This window comes from Apus apus, chromosome 4, assembly GCF_020740795.1.
Source record: "Apus apus isolate bApuApu2 chromosome 4, bApuApu2.pri.cur, whole genome shotgun sequence".
Taxonomy (NCBI): Eukaryota; Metazoa; Chordata; class Aves; order Apodiformes; family Apodidae; genus Apus; species Apus apus.
Window position 1 is genome coordinate 88,915,873 of NC_067285.1, and position 12,486 is coordinate 88,928,358.

The window sequence follows — 12,486 nt, forward strand, 5'->3', positions numbered from 1 at the left end:
GACGGCTTCTTTAAAATAAAAATGACAACAGCAAAAATAAAAAGCCTTGGAGATTCCCTTTTTAGAATACCATCCCAACTCCCATCAATTATTGAATGTTCCCTTTAAATAATAATAGGAATTCTGTGAATTCTAAGGGAGGCAGGCTAAAGAAGCTTGTAAGCAGTCTTGTTTTAGAAACATACCTTTCTAGATGGAAAGCATCATGTGAGATAGCTATTTTTTTATTCTTTTCATATCTCTATTTCCAAGAAAAAGATTCTGAGGAAAAATACTGTACTACTGGATTAACCCTCAAACTAGCGAAGAGATCTAGTTTGCTGACTGCAGGTGGCCTTGCTGTTGTTGGTCTACTTTAACATTGGCTGTGTGTTTTTGTGAATGTTGTATCCATGTTGCTGTTAACTGACCTAGCACTCTGTGGAGGATCTGATGGCATAAAGAAGCATTTAAAGAAGTAATAATTATTTGTCAACATGCCCTCATCCTTGGAAAAAGGGAATTGGTAGAAGAAGCAGGTGACAGTGTGAAGCACTCAGCTGGACTTTGGGCTCAATGCATTGCAAAATGAAATCCAGTACTTCTTTGTCTTGTCATTTCATCTTGTGCTGATGGCCCATCTCCATGGTAAGTAAAGATGCACAAGGAGGGAGGACTCAGAAGTCAAGAGCATGTACAAGTATTTATTTAAAGTGCTTTCAAAGTATGCAATAATTAAACCTTATTACTAACAGTAACTTCACAGCCTGCATTACAGTTGGAAGCTTGAAAATCTCCTACTGTGCTAGAAATTACCACATCATACAATTTTCATAAATGGATTTTTCTCTGTGTACATGCATGTGTTTTTTTATTAATTTGTAGCAATATTCTCTGGTACCAGACCAATGGTGGAGATTTGAGGAGTTTCAGATAACCAGAGTCATTGTAGAATAACATGAAAATATCATTTTGTTTTATGTATGCATGCCTTTGCAGATCAATACTAGCAGCACATTTGTTGTGGAAATGAATGAACTTGTACACAATCCTGGCCTTGAATATTTAACCTATGTTTGAAGAAGGGCTCATGAAGCGTATTGGGAAGGGCAGGACTCAGGACATGGTTGCTCAGAGAGGCTTCTGGATTGAAACTGACTCATGTCCTGCCAGCCTCTAAAGCAGTCTGCACTAGACAGTTACATCAATGACAAATAATGGAGAAAAAAATATAAGCAGGTCAGGATTTATGAAAGAGCCCAAATCAATAAAGTTATTTGAAGAGAGAGAAAGGAAGAGAAGGGAAAACATGAGTAAGGATTAAAAATTCATTTTTTTGCTACGAAGCAGTTATTTTAAGATATGCCCTATTAGAGGTACTAGAACAGCATCTGGCAGGAAACAGCCTACATATAATTATTTCTTCATTTTAAGTATAATGAGAAAGTAATAAAGAAAATAAGTTGCTAATGTCCTCTTAGATACACTTGTGTTCCATTTAAGTTGCTTTCATCAAAAAGGGGTATTTTCATCATCAGCGAGGAAGAATTAGGAGACATAATGGTAAGGAAAAAATAGTGAGTTTTATTAAGTATTACTGTTTCCCTCTGTTTTAGAGCATTTCTCAACTAAAATTGTAATCAGTAACAGGTTTTTTTATTTTTCTGGGACTCAGTACATTTAATTTTCAGTAATGAAGCATCTTGGGACTTTTAGTATTCAACTTTCTTTATGTTTAAGAGACTGAATCCAGAGATTGCTGTCTGTAATGTAATTCAGTTATAGAAGGAAGGGGAGGGGGGAAATGAAGAAAAAATCTTTAATTACAGGCAGTTTTTGGAAGTATCGTGCCTTCCTACTAAATCTGAAGACTTGATTCCTGAACTGGAATTTGTGGCAGCTTTTTAGTGCTGAGCATTTCTGAATAATCTGGTCAGTACTACAGCTCGTGGGCTGCACCTGCATTTAAAATAGATGTGTTTGAAAATGTACATCCACAGCCTTGGCACTTGCACAGCCTGGATCCCAGGGAAGGCAAAATATGTGTTTGTAACCCACTGTATGGCTGCCTGAGAGCTGCTGTGTTGCTGATGTGGGTGAAGGTAGGAATCTGTGGTCTGATATAGAGGCGAGGAAGGAAAGTGAGACTTCCCTCTTTCAGAGACAGTGCAGGTGTTATGTTGGATTAAACCACTTAGGAAAATGCCCTGTGAACTTCCTTCCAAGTAGGCAGCTTAGGCACCAGCTGAGTGCAATGTAGAATTCAACACCAACTGTGAATCCTGCCTGAGGATCCCCACAGTTAGTCTGTCCTAAGGTTTCTGATGCTGTGACTAGAAGACTGGAAATATGTGAGCCAGCAGCTGCTGCCAGCTGGGATGCATCCACCTTGCTGTGCATCCAAGGTGTACCATAGGGCATAGGGCCCTCAGAGCACTGGGAGTCTGATGGAAAATCCTTTCTTGGAGTACAAAATAGGGCAGACTGAAGCTGAAGAAAACTCTTCCTTCAGCAGCTGATACTCCATATAACAGCACTGAGCATCCCAAAGAAGGATCAAGGTGTGCTGCAGTCTCCTTGTATGTCTGCTGAGTGTTCTGATACGGAGGGTGGTGGGGACAAAAACTACGTGTGCGTTAATGAAACAGAGCATGCTTAGTGCTGCTGCCTGGTAAGCACCCAGTCTTTCTGTTGATTTTCAGTGCTCTGTAGTCATAAAATGTGTCCAGGCATGTAGATTCTTTTCCTGAGCACATGCCAGCAGTTTGTGGACCTTCCCAGAAGCAGAACTGCATCTCTCATTTTTGTGGGTATAGTTTATTTTGGCCCTACCTCTTCTCCTCTGGCTTAAACAGGATTTTGTCTTTTGCTTATTTCTCCATTCAGTTGTGTATTTGTGAAGGAAAATAATAATAATAATAATAGTAATAATAATAATAATAATAATAATAATAATAATTGCTATTATTATTATTTCATTTTTAAAAAAATAAAAATAGGTTGTTTCCTCAACTACAGACATGGAAATCTTAAGCTCTGTTGCAAATTATGGGAAGGTAGCAAACATTCCTAAGCTAACTTCAGGACAATCTCTGTAGTTATTTAAAAGACAACTTTTCAAATAAAATCTCTCCTTTAGAGAAGATTCAGTTCCATCTTTTTAACTGAGATGTAGTTTATAAAAATAATTTGTTTGTACTAAACTTATTTTATTTGTATCCATTGCACTTAGGAAGATAACACACAAAGAATGTACATGTATTCTTTTTCTGTTAAGCAAGTTAATACATGTCATGGTGGGAAAGATGCTTAGCCATGTGATTCTCAGTTGCCATGTAATAAATACATGGCTTGTGGGGTTTTTTCATTGGAGAGTGGGAAGATTATATGTAAACAGAGGGTGGGAGAGTTTTGTAGAGAGATTTAAAAAGGCTACTTCCTGTCTGGAGATTGTATGCATAAATATAGTGAACTCAAGCAAGAGAAAATACTTAGGAATTTTTAGCTTCAGTTCATCAGTCCAGTCAAGAGGGTCTCAGTGCTGGCCTTGCTGGGATTGGAGAGTGGTCTCAGTTGTAATTTTAGTCCTGTTGGAGCAATCTGTGCAGCCAAAGAAGGTATCCCGAGTCCCAGATAAGGACAGCTGGGGCTGGAGATCAGCAGGCATTTTGCTGAGGCAAGACATGAGAGTTGAATTAGGCTTAAGCGCTGCTCATTAGCTATTTAAAACCCCCCAAGTGTACAATTGAAAACCACCCTTCAGTGTGTCCTGCTGCTTGTGCACCGTGTCAGTTCATTTCAGACCTGTCCCTGGCTTTGCTGTCTTGCCTCCCAGCTGCAGGGGGGGGGGGGCAGCAGCAGCTGGGGTGGTGGGGGATTCGCTTACTTTCCCTTTGCAGCACGCTCTGCTTGGTGCTGAGCATCACCAGGGTGGGCAGACAGCAGAGCCTGGACAAGGAGAGGGCATGTGGTCGTGCCCATGCCAGTGGCAGATCAAACCCCTCAGTCAGGCAGCGAGGTGTAGGGTGGGTAGGATTGGGAGTACTGAAGTGGTGGTCTTTAAATATCACTTGGAGCATTTTGAGATGCAGTGTTAGAGCAGTGAAAAAGCACTCTGAGTGCTTGAAGTACAAGTCAGTTGTAGAGCAGACAAAAGATTATCTGGTTTCCAGGTTTTTTTGGATGTGTGCTAGTACTGACAGCCTGGTTGTGCTGTGTGTTGCTGTGTTAAGAACCATTCCACTGGAAAGTATGTGAAGAGTGTTGCATCAATAGCAAATACACAGAACAGAAACAGTATGTTAACAGTATGTTAAAAGCCCAGCTGCAGACACTATTTACCTGCTGGTAATAAGTAAATAAACCATCTAATAGTTGCCTTGAACTCCTGTGTTTCTTCCATGTTTACCTAGCACCCTTTCATTATGCCAACAACTGTCTGTCCTGCCAGTTCTGATACTCCAAATTGCTGAGACACTTGTGTGAGCTGTTAAAATCAGTCCATCTAGCAAATGATGTGGAACATGCTTTCTCTTGCTCAACTCACAGTGGTCAGAGAGACAGGCTGAGAGATCCTAAATTCTGTGCTGACTCCATGTGTAAGAGCTGTACCACCTGAGGAACCAAAAGAAAAGGCAAATTTCTACGTGTGATGTGCAGCAGCTGCTATAGCTGGGTGTCATTTTTAGATTCAAAAAAGTCAAAATCAAGAAGATGGTATTTAATTAGCTGTAAGCTTTTATTTTCCTGTGAAGTCCTGTCCATTGCAACCAATGCATTTAGGTTTAAGCGTAGAGATTTTAAGAAATACTCCCAGTGAAAAATACTTAGCCTTTTGAAGCATTTTTATCTTTGTTTTTTTTGTAAAAGCCGTGGCATGCAGAAAATATACACTAAAGCAGCATAGTAGAAATGCTTCTTTAACACCCTCTTAGGAAAGCCCTAAAACCCCTAACTTCTCTTTCACTAAGTTACACTTCTGCAGTATGTAACTGTTGTAGATGAATGTTGCAAGAGTTTCTGTGCCATGCCAAGTTGTGACGTTTCTCCCTTTGTATTGACTCATACATGGGGAAAAACTGAAAGGAAATCAAAGCAAGGGAACCCTTGGATTTGAATTCTTTTACACTATTCTTCATGCACATTTTTGTTGCATGGAACAATGTGGCTGGGAAGATTGGGAGAATCAGATGTTAACTAAATTGTTTGAATGCGTGTATTCAATGCTGGTCACCTGACTATACAATCAAAAGGTGGTTTGATAGCTGTCAATTTGTTCTGCTATTGTGCAGCTTAACTGTTAACCTTCCTGTATTATGAACATCTATGTATTTGGAAAATAAATCCATCTTGCAAGAAAGATTGTGCAAAAAATTGTTCCTATTATACTGCAGTGTATATTGCTGATGTCAAATAAAATACAATTGTGAGAGTTCTTAAACAGTTGTCTTTGTAGTTGTGGCCTAAAGCAGGAAGGAGTATAGTAAACTTCTTTGATACAGATCCTCCTCTAGTTCTTACTGGAACATTGATGTTAGCTAAATGATTCAGTCAACCTGGGGCCTTATACATGAATGGATAAAGGGATGGCTTTCATCAGCAATATGATAAATGATGACCTGTTGAGTAATCTATTAAGATGGTACACAAGTCTACTGATGTATTGTTGCCAACGTCTGTCTCACTATGTTAACAAGCTAAAAGTTAAATAAACTACCTTCCCTTTCTCACAGCAGCTTAAAAAAATAACAAACATATTGGCAGTGCCCACTTCATTTAATTAGTTAATTAATTTCTGGGTTGAAATATAACAGTGCTTACACCTACCAACAGGCTGCCTGTCAGCTGCTCTACTTCATTACATTTTGTAATATTCTGTGCTTTGGCTTGGTAAACCTTCCATTCATTAAAAAGCATAGACTTGCAAAAACTGTATTTCAGTAAGGATGTAAAATACCTAGCAATAAATACGTGCAGAGTGAGCTGTATGGAGAAATCATTTCAGTATATGCAGGGAGGCACCTGCATTTCTTTTGCTAAGTGTGGCCAGGATCATCAAATCTTTTTGCAGGCTGAGATAAGAGCTGTCAGAATAGCCTACAGCACTGTGAACTGCTGTAGTTGCCACTTGCTTTAGGCACAGTTGTTGACACTAAGAAAGTTGCTGTGTATAACAACCACAGCAAGTTCATACATTTGGGAGACTACATCCCTTTCTCCTGGCTTCTGTGGGTATACTTCTTAAGCATGATGCACAAATTACTTGTGTGTGCTGCTGCTGCCACTTAACGCTGTATGGCAGGAAGCTACCCTGTATTTTATTAATGGCACCTATATTGATTAGGCAGGGAATGAGGCCTGTTTGATATATGGGGAAAGTTGGCATTGACTTCAGCAGATGCTGGGATCAGGTTTCATACAAGTCAGAACTCTGCTGGTGGCATGAGAGGAATTCAGGCTGCAAGCTGAAAGCAATGAGGGACTTTGGGCTGATGCAAAGTACCTACTAAATTAATTATTTATACTTCATGTGCAGGGCTTGAATATGGTTAGTGTTTCTTGAGAGCCCTGGTCAGTCCTGGTAGGTAGGAGCATGAGACCTCTGTTGTAGATTTATCTTCAGTCTTAGTGGAAGAAGACAGATAATTGAGCATGGGTTTGCTATGTGAGTGATCTTAGTGTGTGCCCAAGAAAAAGCTGAGACTGAGATGGAATAGGTGTTCTCAATTCCTGTTAAAATGTTCTGCTTTTATATGTAGCACTTAGTACTTCTCATAACAGAAAAACTACAACAGAAGAGGACTCAGTTGGAGAAGTCTGGTTCTGGCTCTTTGCCTGCCAGTCCCTTTGCCCCTTTCTTCCTTCCTTTCTGCATTGCTTTGTCTCACAGATGTATTCTGTAACGCTCTGTTGGAATGTTCGTGGAGAAGCAACAGGTAAGTACATAATTGTTTGAGTAAGAAGTCTTGGTCTCAAATATTAAGTATTACTGTTCATCTACTGATCAGGCTCTGACCTGGAATGTATTAAAGGTAAAACCAGTTCAGCATGTGAGATGGTCTGAAATAAGAAGGGTAAAACTGTCTTGAAGTAACCAACCAGATGACAGCTCCAGGGGTAAGTGAAGGAACACCTGGGAACATGCTGGATGTAACCCACGTGGCTTTTCATAGCTTATGCTGGCAAGTGTCCTGTTATGGTGACAGCCAGCACAGGCACAGAGAGACAGGCAGTTGTATTGACTTCACCTTGGGAGAGGGCACAGCCAAGTGAGGCTGCAGGAGAAATTCAGGAGCCAGGTGAAGAGCAGTCTCTGTGAGTGCAGGAAGGAACTGTTCACACCCTGATGTTACTAGGTGAGGGAAGACAAAGGCAAGAATTGATATGATTAAGCCAGAAAGATTAAGAGAAATTATTTAATAAAGACTTGTTTTTCAACTTCATTGGAAAATGCTGCTGAAGGGTAGCCTTTAGGAGGAGTAGAGGACTTATCTGTATTGCTGAGCTGGCTTTAATGCTGATGAAAGCCTTTGCACATGAGTTATGTTGCTGCCTCAGAGGGATGGTGTGAAAAGAATCTTGCTGGAGAACTAGCAGTAATGAAGCTGGTGGGACAAGATGCCAAAGGCGCTCTAGGATGGGAAAATGTGTCCAAGTGTACTTGCTGGTATTTATTGCAGTTTTGGCTGTGTTTCCTGCATGACTTTCTGCTTGCTCCATGGAGATTTTTATTTTCTGAACTGAGAAAATTTCATTTTGAGCTACAGAAAATTCATTAACAATGTATTAAGTATTCTCTTTTTCAGATGACAAGCAGCTGAATAAAAAGCTACTCTGAAGCATTGTGCACAGCATTAACAGAGCACGCCAAAACAACACAACAACTCTGGGCTCCCATGTGGTGTAGCTATGGGGTATTTTTTAAAAAACTGATTACAGAGGTACTTATGTTCTTTTCTTTACTAGGCTAACAGTTAGAGCACTTGCCCATGAAAGACCTTCAAAGATTCCTGCCAATTTTAAAAATAGATGTAGGTCCAAGTTCCCAGATGAGATAAAATATCTGTAGTCATAGCACAAAGTAACCATAACCAGTGGGCCCTTATAATAAAGAAGTGAGGTCCCTTGACACACACTGGAAGGTGCTTTGCTTCTGAAGTTTGTCCAGAATTTGGATTCAGCTATAGGACACAACCATCCTGTGAGTTCCACCTCAGCTTTGTGGCTAAATGCCTCAGAGGTTTTGATACTTAGCTCAAAGAGAGACTTTATAAGGGTGGAGGTAGCCAGTCAGAAATTAAATCAGCCTGATTATTTGAATGGATCTGGGCCTGTCTGAATGATTTTTTTTTACTGCAATATAGCAGCCTCTTTTTTACCATGCAATTGACTTTGATTCCTTTATTTTTTTTTCCTCTTAATAATGTTCTCTGCTTTTATGGAAACCAATTAAATCTGTCAGTTTAGGTTGGAAGTTGTGCTTTTTTTTTTTTTTTTTTAATTCCCAGCTCCTCTAAGCAGCACTGCATCTTGGGGCTATAAAGTACAGCAGTGTAGTCTCTGCTTTGTATATTGAGAGCTGCAAGTTGAGAAGGTGGGATGCCTTGGGGCTGCAGACGCAAATCCCTGCCAGATTCCCTGGACATCACATGGAAGGTGTTTGAGGTCTGCTTCCATGCTCTTCACATGGCTCCCAGCCCTTTTAAGGAGCTCTACTGTCTGAGTGTTGCTACAGGTGGCATTATTCTAAACCCCCTTTTAAGTGTTTTAACCTCAGCATATAAGATTGCAATAAATACCACCTGTGGAGAATAAGAGTGATAAATTGTATCCTTGATTTTGAAAAAAAAATTTTAACTGCTCATGAATGTAGCTTCATAGGTACAGATGTTGTACAATGTCTGCTCCATTTTTCTAAATGGAAGCCTCTTTTTTGTGATTTTTAGAGCCTGGGATCCTATCAGTATCTTGGACTTTGATAATTTTCACATCCACCTAGATTAGCAAAGATATCAATATTCATTCTTCTGAATATATCAAGTTCTTATCAAACTTGTGACCTCTTGTAGATCACTGTATCTGTCAGACCTTTTTCAATCGGTTCTGTGTGTTTTATCTTGCTCTTACATTCACAGGTTGTTGTCAATGAAGTGCATTCTAAAATAGGAGCAATTAGACTTCTCTGGGAGCATAAATGGCCATCAGCTTGCTGTTGCAAGTGATGATGGGGAGAGAAGTTGGTTTGGCAGAATCTGAAATCTGTGCAAAATCTATAAGTCTATATGCTGAGAAAGGTTTGAAAGGAGCCAGTCTCTAATGGATTGTTCATTTCTCTGAGGCATCAGTGGGCAAAGCCTTTTAAGTACTTAGCTGTTGGTTCCTCATTGAGATCATTGAAGCTCTTTCTTGGAATTCAAAACAGTGGATATGAATGCTATCAGCAGGGAATAAAAATGCTGTCATCAGAGGCAAAAAATACAAAAGCTGTGCTGGAAACATGAGACCTGCACAGTTTGCTGAAAGAAAATGCACTTAGCAGCCAGTTACCGAAGGTTTTTGGCCTGGAGGTAAAAGGTGATAGAGATGTCCCACCATAACCCTGAGTGAAGATTTATGGTGAAAGCAAAGGTTGAGGAAAGATTAAGATATACTGTCTTCTCAGTGTTTCCCTTTGAGCCCCCTGAGGATAGTCCCTTGCTGGCATCCTAGTGTCTGAAATACGTTTCTGAGACCCTTTATCTCTCTGATACATGTAGGATAAGGAGTCAAGGATCCCAAAGGAGAAGAACCAAGATCTTCTAGCATGAGAGTGGTGAGACACTGGAAGAAGATGCCCAGGGAGGTTGTGGATACCTCATTTCTGTAAGTGTTCAAGGCCAGGTTGGATGGGGGTTTGAGCAACTGGGTCTAGTGGAAGGTGTCCCTGCCCATGCAGCAGGTTTGAAACTAAATGATTTTTAAGGTCCCTTCCAACCCAAACTGTTCCATGATTCCATGAAGCTCTGGACTGCAATCCCTGGGCTAAGTGCCAGTCATCTCAGCTTTTGAGATGCTGATCCCCCTTGGTGAAACCCAGCATCCAAACCTATAGTGCAGTTTGAACCTAAACCCAGCAGATGCTATTTCATGCTGATACCATTGCGAAGACTTTTCTTCTTCCTGCATATTTTATTGTTTTGGTTTCTTTTTGTAGGAGGGGAGGATGAGAGGAGGGCAGGTGACATGGAAGGAAAGGTGGGCAGTGGATGGGAGGAAGAGGCAAATCTTTTCTCATATAATCTGGATAATAAAAAAAATACATTTGTTTTCCAAGATCCTTTAAGGTCTTGGTATCACTGTTTTTATGACTCTTTTTCTCACAAGTATGTTGTGGAATGCAAGTCTTGCTAAAATGTTTCATTGTGGTTATGTAGACACTTGTACTGAACTGCAAATGAAATCCTGGGGTAGGTGTCCAGCCTCTGTCCCAGCACACACTGTAGTCTGGGATGGATGGGAAGAAATTATGTGTGGCAGTGATAGGTTACAGGTGCTCAAAGTGAGAGCTGAAGGAATGAGCCTTAGCATTATCTTGGTTTTCATGCAGCTTGATTTATGGTTACCTTGTTCACATGAAAGTCAAATTCATTGAATAAATCATCTTATATAGTGCGAGCATCTCTTACTTCCATTATCATAGGAGCAGGCTGTGCTAAATTGAGCAAATCAACCAAATAATTACTTAATGGTGTGCTTAATTAATTGTCATGGGTTCTCCTCATGAGTGTTGGTTATGTCTTTGCAAATGCATTGCTGTTGCATTTCTCTGTAACTGTTATTTCTTTATTTTCCCTATTCAGTTAATACATCACTGCATTAATGTCTTTAAATTGAGGTGACCTCACAAGTAACTAATTCGGGTTGCAAACAGCTTTTTGTTGTATTATTAACATGTTTGTTTAAACAGTTTTCTAGGGAGATTTGTATAGAATAAAGAATTTTGCAAGAGCCATGAAGAAATAAGAGAAGTACAGATTTTTCTACTGTGTTTGAGCTGGAGCTGCTGAAGAGGAACAGATCCCTACAATAGCCACAGAGGTCTAAGGCCACCAGATTTAATCTCAAATTCTGTTGGTTTTTTTTGGTTGGTTGGTTTGGGGTTTTTTGTGGGTTTGTTGTTGTTTTTTTCTTCTTTGTTAGGCTTTGTCCCATATATTGTTTCTGTTTCTCTCCTTTTCTGCTTTTCAGTTCCTGCTTTCTTTTGTCCACTGTCCCTCCCTGATCTCTCTTCATTACTAATTCCTTCAACTAACCTAATAATTTATTTCAATGACAATTGAGGACATGCTCAAGTCTTCTCCTGAAGAAGGATGCTCTAGTTAATCAGGACTGAAATTGTGAAGTAAATAACATTTATGTAGAGTTTTCTCAGTCATGAATAAACGCAAGAACAATTTGTTTGCCACTGGAAGGCAAGACCAGTAAATGGCATTACTCAGTTCTGTACCAGCTGGCCTCAGCAGCAGGTTGAAGGTCCTGGTCAGGTTTAACTTAGTAGTACAGGGCCAGACTGCAGTGGGGTAAAGAAGAGTCCTTGTGTTCCTTAAAGGACTGTAATTTTAACTGGTCATTAAGCAGAAACTGCAAATGAGCTTCTTTGAATTGAATTGTGAACATATGGAGGGATGCAGCAAACTGTGTTTGTTGACAGTAGAGTTTTTAAAAAGCAGTTGCACAGGAATATCCCACAGGGAGATAACAATTCTGGGTGAAGGTCAGGCTTAGCTACCATTAGTGGCATTGTATGCCATTAATACCTCTATTTCAAAATGTATTACGGGTATTACTGCAGTTTGGTCCTTTGCAAATGCTTTTTGTTGTCTAAAGAAATAATTGTAACACACTCCCTAAATTTGAGATAAAGCCATTTAGTGTTGAAAACACCACAAGTAAATGATCTTGCTCGTGCCATCACATGTGAACTTCACAGCCTGTGATGACATCTAAGCAGTGGCATGCAGATAAATCACCTGAGGCATACCATAACTTATTCCACCTGGACTAAAATACAGTGATAGGCCTATGAATCATCAACCACATGGCCAAAGTACACATATTCTAGATAAACTCTGCACTCCTTGTAGTTTTTCAGGACTGACAGTACACAGGTAATCCTTCTGACAGTACACAGGTAATCCTTCTGGCCCTTGTGTGCAAGTAGCTGATTTCACTGCCTTCTTGTAAATCTTCTTGCAGACCACTTGAGTCCGTGTAATGTCACTAAATATAAGGGAAATTGTTTGGAACTTAAATGTTTCATAGAGCTTTCTTTGAATAAGAAAGAGATAATAGAAAATTAAATTATCACAGGTTTTTGTTTCCAACTATAACATGTAGGTTTATTTGTGTTAATAAGTTGAGCTTAAAAAAAAGATAATTATTAAAATATAATCTCTAAAATGCCTAAATTTACATGTCAACAATGCCAAGATTTTCAAATTTTCTATTAAAAAATTGTAATCTTGTCCT